Source organism: Salvia splendens, chromosome 4 (genome assembly GCF_004379255.2).
Source record: "Salvia splendens isolate huo1 chromosome 4, SspV2, whole genome shotgun sequence".
Classification (NCBI taxonomy): Eukaryota; Viridiplantae; Streptophyta; class Magnoliopsida; order Lamiales; family Lamiaceae; genus Salvia; species Salvia splendens.
Genome location: NC_056035.1, coordinates 11,332,567 through 11,341,236, shown reverse-complemented (window position 1 = coordinate 11,341,236; position 8,670 = coordinate 11,332,567). Strand labels below are relative to the sequence as shown.

The 8,670-nt window shown below is 40.8% G+C and overlaps 1 long non-coding RNA gene across 2 annotated transcripts; it reads right to left on the bottom strand.

The window, feature by feature from the left end:
- Positions 1-6,579: 6,579 nt before the first annotated feature.
- LOC121799184 lies at positions 6,580-8,327 on the bottom strand. Of its 2 annotated transcripts, XR_006050164.1 has the most exons (4): positions 7,687-8,327; positions 7,171-7,329; positions 6,980-7,087; positions 6,580-6,889 (listed from the first exon to the last, which is right to left on the bottom strand). It is a non-coding gene; the product is annotated as an uncharacterized LOC121799184 (long non-coding RNA). The 2 variants fall into 2 exon arrangements; XR_006050163.1 differs by having other exon boundaries at positions 7,171-8,327.
- Between the last annotated feature and the right edge of the window lie 343 nt (positions 8,328-8,670).

The window sequence follows — 8,670 nt, the reverse complement described above, 5'->3', positions numbered from 1 at the left end:
GTACCCTCCGTAAGAAGATGGCCTAAGTACTCCACCGTGGTGCATGCAAAAGTGCACTTTGACATCTTCACAAAAAATTGGTGAGTCTTGAGGATAGCCAGAACCTCATGAATGTGACGGGCATGTGCCAGCAGCGAGGGGCTATAAATAAGTATATCGTCAAAAAACACTATCACTGATTTACGCAAGAGAGGTCTGAAAACTTCATTCATCGCCGCCTGAAATGTCGAGGGTGCGTTAGTCAAACCGAATGGCATCACTAAAAACTCAAAATGTCCGTCATGAGTACGAAACGCGGTTTTGAAAATATCCTCATCACTCATGCGAATCTGGTGGTAGCCTGACCGTAAGTCTAACTTTGTAAAAAATCTTGCTGTCCCTAATTCATCGAATAACTCGTCCGTCGTTGGGATGGGAAAATGATCGGGGACGGTCGCGGCATTCAGTGCTCTATAATCGATGCAAAACCTAAAGGACCCATCCTTTTTTCTGATTAACAGCACCGGTGAAGAGAACGGGCTTTGGCTCGGGCGGATCAATCCGGACTCTAACATCTCCCTCACCTGCTTCTCTATTTCATTTTTCTGGAAATAGGGATAACGGTACGGCCTCACATTAACCGGTTTGGAGTTCGGTAATAGGTGGATTTTATGGTCGAAGCGCCGTCTGGGGGGCATGTCTGTCGGCAGACCAAAAACCTCGCCGTGCGCTTCTAGCACGCTCCGAACCTCGGCTGGCAGATCCCGTGGAAAAGACAGGTTGCTGTCGGCCTCGCTCGCCTGCTGATCCGCCGTTGGTGCTTGTATCAACTCATAGATCTCCGCTCCACCTTGCAGCGTTAGGAGAGTCGAGAGTGTCTTCAAGGAAACTTCTTCCGCTGAAGGCGGAACGAGCTTAAGGCACACCTTCTTCCCATTCCTGGTGAACTCTAATGTGCCATCGACATAGTCGCTTGTCACTCTGCGCATTTGTTTGAGCCAAATCCTACCCAAAATCATATCTGGGCCATGCACGGGGAGGATGTGTAGGTCGACCAAGAAGACATGCTTCTGAATCACCACTCTGGTCTGGATGCTGGCGAAGGAACACAGCAAGGACTCCCCGTTCCCTACGTACACTCGGAATGGCCGGATCTGCCGGAGGGGAAGGGCTAGTTTCTCCGCGATGTTGGGGTGCAAGAAATTGTGGGAGCTCCCTGTGTCCACCAGAATCCTTACGGGTCTGTCGCCAATCTGCCCCCGCAATTCGATGTCGTCTTCCCGTTGCCGCCCATCCATTGCATAGATGTGGGACAAATCTGCTGATATTACTGGCGGCTCATCGTGCCCCTCCTGTAGGCCCTCAGACTCCTCGTCTGACTCCATATCCGCCCCCATGTATACCAAAAAACGGCCCCTGCAGGAGTGGCCTGCTACCCACTTTTCAGGGCAGTACCAACAGAGACCGAGCCTAGAACGTTCGGCCCGCTCAGCTGCCGTCAAACGCACCACCGGTAACTTGCCATACTCTGATCCCTTGGTCAGAGGGGGTCGATTCTGCTGAGCGGGAGGCGCCGGCAATGTCAGTTGGTGCTGAGGGTGTGACTGCGGTCGCGGGTCACGGTTTTGCCAATTACGACGCTGTCCCCCTGACGTTGGCGGAGGCCGCTCCAAGCAGCTGTCGTACTCGGTCGCTAGGGCCATTGCTGCTGCAACCGTTGATGGGTTCTGATGTTTAACTTGATTCTTAACTGGTTGCTGGAGGCCTTCGACGTAAATTGGCAGCAGGATATATTCCGGTACCCCGCGAACTCTGTTAAGCATCGTCTCGAAGGCCGTATGATACTCTGCTAAGGACCCCGATTGACATAACTTGGCAATCAGGCCAATGAAGTTCTGAAAATACTGAGGATCAAAGCGTCGGCGCACGTCTTCCAAAAAATCTGGCCACCGAGCCATCGGGTTATTCTCGCGATAGTTGAAAACCCATTCCGAAGCAGGTGGGTCGAACAACATCACCACATAGTGTAGTCGCTGATCCTCGGGCATCAATAAATGCTCGAAATAGTATTGTACTCGTGAAATCCAATTTGCCGCATCCGAGCCATCGAAGCGTGGTTGTTGCATCTTAAATTGCTTTGTGAACTCGGGTTGATGGCCATACGTTTGTCGCAACGCCGGATTATCCCAAGTCGTCGGTTGACGGTGGAAAGGCTCCTCCGGGCTCGGCCTCGGAAGGTCCCACGATGTAGTGCGCGGACCCGTCCAAGAATTCAATCCAGGATTCGAAGTAGATGTCGCTTGTTGCCCAAGATTGAGGCTAGTGTTCGGCTGGACCCCTGGATGAGCTCCGGATGATGGCTGCTGCATTCCAAGAACATGGCTAGGGTTTGAAGGAAACCCTAGAAAGCCACCAGCGGTTGAATTCCCCAGCATGGATCGCGCAGGTCCTGTCTGATACGCGCTGGTCGCAGGTGCGTGGAGGGGCTGCACGGGTCTGCCAGACGGAGGCTCTGGATCAGGTCGCTGGGGTGCGCTTGCCGCGACGGGGCCGCGGTCACGTTGGTTTGCCAATTTCAACTCCTTCAACTCCGCCTCTAAGCGCGCTAGCGACGCGAGCATGTGCTCCATCGCGAGAGACCCCGCGTCCAACGGTGGCGTGGGCGGAGGCAGCGGCTCCAGACCGCGGATAGTCATTGGTTCGGTGCGGTCCGACATACTTCCGTGAGTTCAGGATGAAAGCACCACTTGTTATGAATAAAGTTCCGGAACGATATGAAATCGCGTCGAACGTCGCGGGAGCTTTGCCCGTCGATCAATCCGGCGTCGAATTCGAGGGTTCGTGCTTGGTGCACGAGGAGAATAACGATAAATTGCGTAAAAAGGTATTTTTATTTCTTGAAGAAAAGAATGAAATAGACGCCCTATTTATAACTAATTTCTTGAACTAATTACGGTAATGAAAAGATTCTAACTAATCCAAAAAGGATTCTAACTAATCAAAAAAGATTCTAACTAATTTAAGGATCCTAACTAATGAAGGACTCCTACTTAACGAGGGACAAATTCACCATACCGCGCGGGTCTCCTCGTTATCCTCCGCTCCGATCGGTCTCGACGCGACGGTGCCGCTTGTCGATGCTCCGTCGCTACGTTTGTGTCGACGTCAAGTTCTGCCTCGTGTGACACCTCGCGCTCCTTTAATCTCGCCGACGGGGGACCCGTAACACTACCACATTAACTAACTAAACTTGGAAATAAAATTACTATGTTTAGGTTTTAGGCTTTTAGGCCATCCACAATAGAAATAGCCCAGCAATAGCCCAGCCATAGCCTAGCCACTGCCACATCATCAGCACTAAAAATCCTCCTGCCACATCATCAAAACAAGCAAATAGCCCAGCAATAGCCCAGCCATAGCCTAGCCACATACTATCCACATCACTATTAACAAATATATACAAAATGCAATAATTAACAATAACGCAATATACGAAATTTAATTTACGAGACATATATGGGAAAATTCACTAATATTAATAAAATTTAAAAAGTACATAATTAAAAAAAATTACATAATTAAAAAAATTACATTAATTAAATTTACAAATGAAAATTTAAAATAACATTACAACTTAAAGTTAAAAAATAAAAAAAAGACATAATTAAAATCTTAAAAAATAAAAATGACATAATTTAAAATACAATTTTATAGAAAATCCTTGAATGAGATTGTCCCACATCGAAAGTGGAACATAAAACATTCAAGGATATCTCTTTATAAAAGAGAAACATCTTTGAATGAGTTTGTCCCACATCGAAAGTGGAGCATAAAACATTCAAGGATATCTCTCTATAAAAGAGAAACATCCTTGAATGAGATTGTCCCACATCGAAAGTGGAACATAAAACATTCAAGGATATCTCTCTATAAAAGAGAAACATCCTTGAATGAGATTGTCCCACATCGAAAGTGGAACATAAAACATTCAAGGATATCTCTCTATAAAAGAGAAACATCCTTGAATGAGTTTGTCCCACATCGAAAGTGGAACATAAAACATTCATGGATATCTCTCTATAAAAGAGAAGCATCCTTGAATGAGTTTGTCCCACATCGAAAGTGGAACATAAAACATTCAATGATGTCTCTATAAAATAGAGGCAACCAAGAATGAGTTTGTCCCACATCGAAAGTGGAACATAAAACATTCAAGGATGTCTGTATAAAAGAGAGACAACCAAGAATGAGTTTCATAAATTCGCAAGCCCATTAAATATATATGGGCTATTACGAATTTCTAGTATAAATTTATTTATAAAAATTGATTTTTATATATAGAAAACAATTTTTATATATAAATAATATTTTTTTATATTTGATTTTTTTTAAAAAATTCGAATTTCAAAAATTCGAATTTAAAAAAAAATCGCGCTGGGCGATCCGGGCGCTGCAATAGCGCCGAGCGGATCGCCCAGCGCACCGCCCAGCGCTACGAAACCGCCCAGCGCTGCGCGGTTTCTCTCTCCAATCGTCCGCTGGGCGACTGCAATAGACCGCCCAGCGCCTGCGCTCGGCTGGGCGGTCGCTGGGCGCCTATTGTGGATGGCCTTAGCAGTATTGCATCTCCTGAAAAAGAATACCTATTTCATCACAAATTCACAATAGCAGTGGTTTATATTCTTTGGCAACCAATTTAAGCACAAAACAGTAATAGTAGTTTTAGGATTATAAAAATGATAATGCAACGATGAATTAATTAATTTGAATCTGACCACAACCCCACCTAAATTTGGAATAAGTATAATTGTATTATTACGAAAAAGAAAATAGTGGCGTTAATATATTTAATCCTACCGTTAGGTTTATCGGGGCCCCATAATTTGACCGTTGAATAGCAAAAGCGGGAAGAAAATATTTGGCGGGTAAGTATCACGTGATGTAGTGGGGTCCGCTTAGTCAAAAGATGTAACCTTCTGCAATGTTGTCAGAAACTGCCCAAATTGGTTAACAAGGTAAATGGGCATCCATTTTTGTTTAATTAGTCGGGTTTTTGACCCAATATTTGGGCCCAAGCCCGGTCTCCCAGCACTCGCCTGCCATACCCAACCCGGTGCCCACCTCTCACCTCTGTCCCAGGTTACCGATGATCTTAGTTACATAATCTTAATTATTATTTATTACAATAAAATGATAAATTTTAAATGTAAATATTTATGAATGAAATCAATTTACTTGAGATAACAATATAAATATTTAAATCTGAACTATATCTCAAATTAAAATTTTAACATTTACTCATTTATGTTGAATTATGGATAAAAAAATTGATCAAACTTGATGAATGTTTCGGCAAAATTTGCCATTACCAGAAACATACACCGATATACACACTTTTTTATGATATTAATTTTTATATGCGCGAGTCACAATTCTATCATATATATTATCGAGTCACAATTTTATACGCGCGAGTTCTTTTAGAGAAACTATATGACTAATTTAATTTGAATAAATCCAGTCATTATGGCAAACCCCTTTACAAATTTAACACACAATTACAAACAGGGGCGGACGCAGAAAAAATTTACTGTAGGGGCAGAGCTCCACTATATATTTTTTTCATTCTGAGCTTAGTTGGAACGAAGGGAGTATTATATTATATTATATTATATTATATTATATTATATTATATTATATTATATTATATTATATTATATTTATTTAATATAATAAAATATAATATAATACTCCCTCCGTTCTAACTAAGTTGAGACATAACTTTTGGGAACGAATGGTATAGATGAGAGAGGAATAAAGTAGAAAAGATAAAGAAGAAAGTAAAATAGGTGATGAAATAAAGTAAGAGTGATTAGATGTTTGATTTTTGTCAAAAGGGGAAATGACTCAACTTAGTTAGGATATCTCAAAAAAAAGACGGAAGGAGTATAATGTAAAAACCGTAATAACAACCACCATAAAGTAGTAATCGTATATATTTAATATGAATTAGTCCAAAAGATATATCTTATAAAATGAACATGTCATATTTGTGTTTTAATATCTAAAGTGATGATAACTCAATTCTACGTGTTTTCATTGATTGAAAACGTTACAAGATTTGTTCGTTATTAATAGTTGAAAACAAATCCTTCTCAATATACATGATTAAACTACTACTCCTATCATTTATCTCCCACTTAATTTTGCAAGTTAATTTTGATAGTCTTCATTACGCCCAAATGCTCATTCTTTACTTTTTTTTTAAATCCAAAAAACGTGTGTCGACTTTTAATTTTAAATCCTTATATTAATAAGAAAGAAAAAAAATTGTGTGCCCTTATAGAGCTTTTATAAATCTGAAGGATGCATTCTCTTTTTTTTTTAAGTGAAAAACGTGTCAAACATATAAATGTGGAGTCAGACTTGTTTTTATACTATTATTTAATTCCTTTTAAAAAAGTACTCATCATCTTCCTCACAGGGCCAACGCCATTGTTACTATTTTTTCTGCAAATTCTTTCATTTTCCTTCTTTAATTTCAGGCTTTCAGCCCTTACAATTCTTCATTCCAAGATAATTTGTTCTTCAGTAGCATTGTTTGGTAAGGGCTTAACATCATTTTTCAGAATTTTGAAAAATATGGAAGTAGGAAATACAGAAAAATGAAAAATTGGGTAAGGGCTTAAGCCCTACCCTCTTTCCTAGTGTGTCCGCCCCTGATTACAAATTATTTCTGAAACTATGTAAACTTGGGGCAAGAACAAGTAGTGCACGCACATAGTACACAGTGCTTTTTTCTTCAATTTACATATAATCAGAATTAAACGAATATGAAATTAGCGTCGAGGTAAAGAGTGTGGAGATGAGATTCAAGAGCATCGGTCTGGCATGGAAGGAATGATTTGGCCTGAGTGACGATTTGTGCATTTGAACATGCAGAAGTTAGTTGCTGAATAGTTGAATCAAATGGTGTTAAATTAATATTAGCTAATTCAACCTTTTCACATGGGACTCGCGAACTGCAGTTCAAATTTATTGATATTGGAGAAATCGACGTGCCGCTTATGTCTCTGAAGTGAATATCGCTCAGCCTCACGCTTGATTGCTACAACACAAGAAAAGAAAAGAAAAGCGTCACAAAAAATAGCTAGAGTTTTGGAACATATGATCACAAGTTTTGATTATTACCTTTTGTGAGGGCAAACAATTCCCGAATGAACAAGAGTTGCAAGCATATATAAGGGCTACCCCAACTCCATTAGTATGAGGTTTTTTGGGGAGTACAGCCCAAAGCGGACAATATCATACTAATGTGGAGTTTGAGTGTGCGCCACCGATACTCAACACCTTTGAATTATCATACTAATTTCAATAAAATAGATTCGAGATTACAAAAATAAGGACATTTTTAGTTAATAAAGATGTTAATGTGTGTTTTCAAATACATCACCTACACTTTAAAAAATGTTTTCAATCTTTGCATTTCAACTAAAATTAAGGAATGCAAACGAAAGCGTCTTAGAAAAATAAAAGATTATGGTGTAGTAGACAATTGTGCCCTCAACCTAAGGGCATTTTTCTCGGTGTCCTCAATTTTTAAAAATTTTCGAATTGCTAACTTGCTAAGTAATAATTTTGTATGCTTATAAGATAGGTTTGGTGGAGTGCGATCCTGCTAATAAAATAGTAACAAGCTAGGGTTACCTGAGACCGTGACTGGGGCCACATGGTTAGCCAATGGAAACACAGTCGTCTCCAGTTCCGATGACGGAGTCAGTTATCTTAACATTTGTAGAATTGGTGAGGTGGATTCCGTGGGTGAAGGGGCTGTATACCCACTTTGCTTATATCTATGTTTTAACCTCTAAATGGAAACCCATGCTGTTTACTACTTTCAAACCATCAACCTTCGCATTTTCCACTGACTTTACCCTGTTATTAATAAATAACGATTAGTAGTTTGTTTATGCCTAATTTTTATGAACGGAACGGACCAAATTGAAAAAAATACGACGGGGAGAAGAGGGAGGTCGCTGTCGGTGCCGTATTTCCAAACGGATTTTCCAGTGAGGAGGAGGCCGGCGACTCTGTCGATGGAGATCCAAGCACCTTGTGAATAGGAGCTGAGATGAGTATTGGCGAGGAGAGTGCCTTGGATTTCAAGAATGATGGGTTTTGTAGCGGTGCAAACACAACTTCTGACGCCATGAAATTGCCTGGAGGAATCAAAACCTTTGCCGCTGCACCTGACCGACATGTGCTCGTATCAAAGCCTATCAATCAATTAAAGCCATTCATTTTTTATAGGCAAGATTCATAGGTATATGGGAGGATGATAAATACTCTACTCCCCTCAATTTTGGGGTAGTGAATTAATTATTCAATCGAGTAATTAGGTCTTATCACTCAAACTAAACACCTAATTATCCTATCACGGTCCCAATCATACAAGCCAAACATTTGATTTAACTCATCTTTAAACCAGCAGGACTGACTTATCACTCAGTCCAACACCCCAACCAAACATTCCAATTATTTGTCACGGTCGCGCAAATCAAACATTTGATACCCCTACTTGTTAGTTAGATCAGAGCTTTTGTGTGTGTATACGTATATGAATTGATAAAAAACTAATTTCCCAAGCATATATAGCCTACATATTTTTTGTTTTTATAAGTACTACTGTAT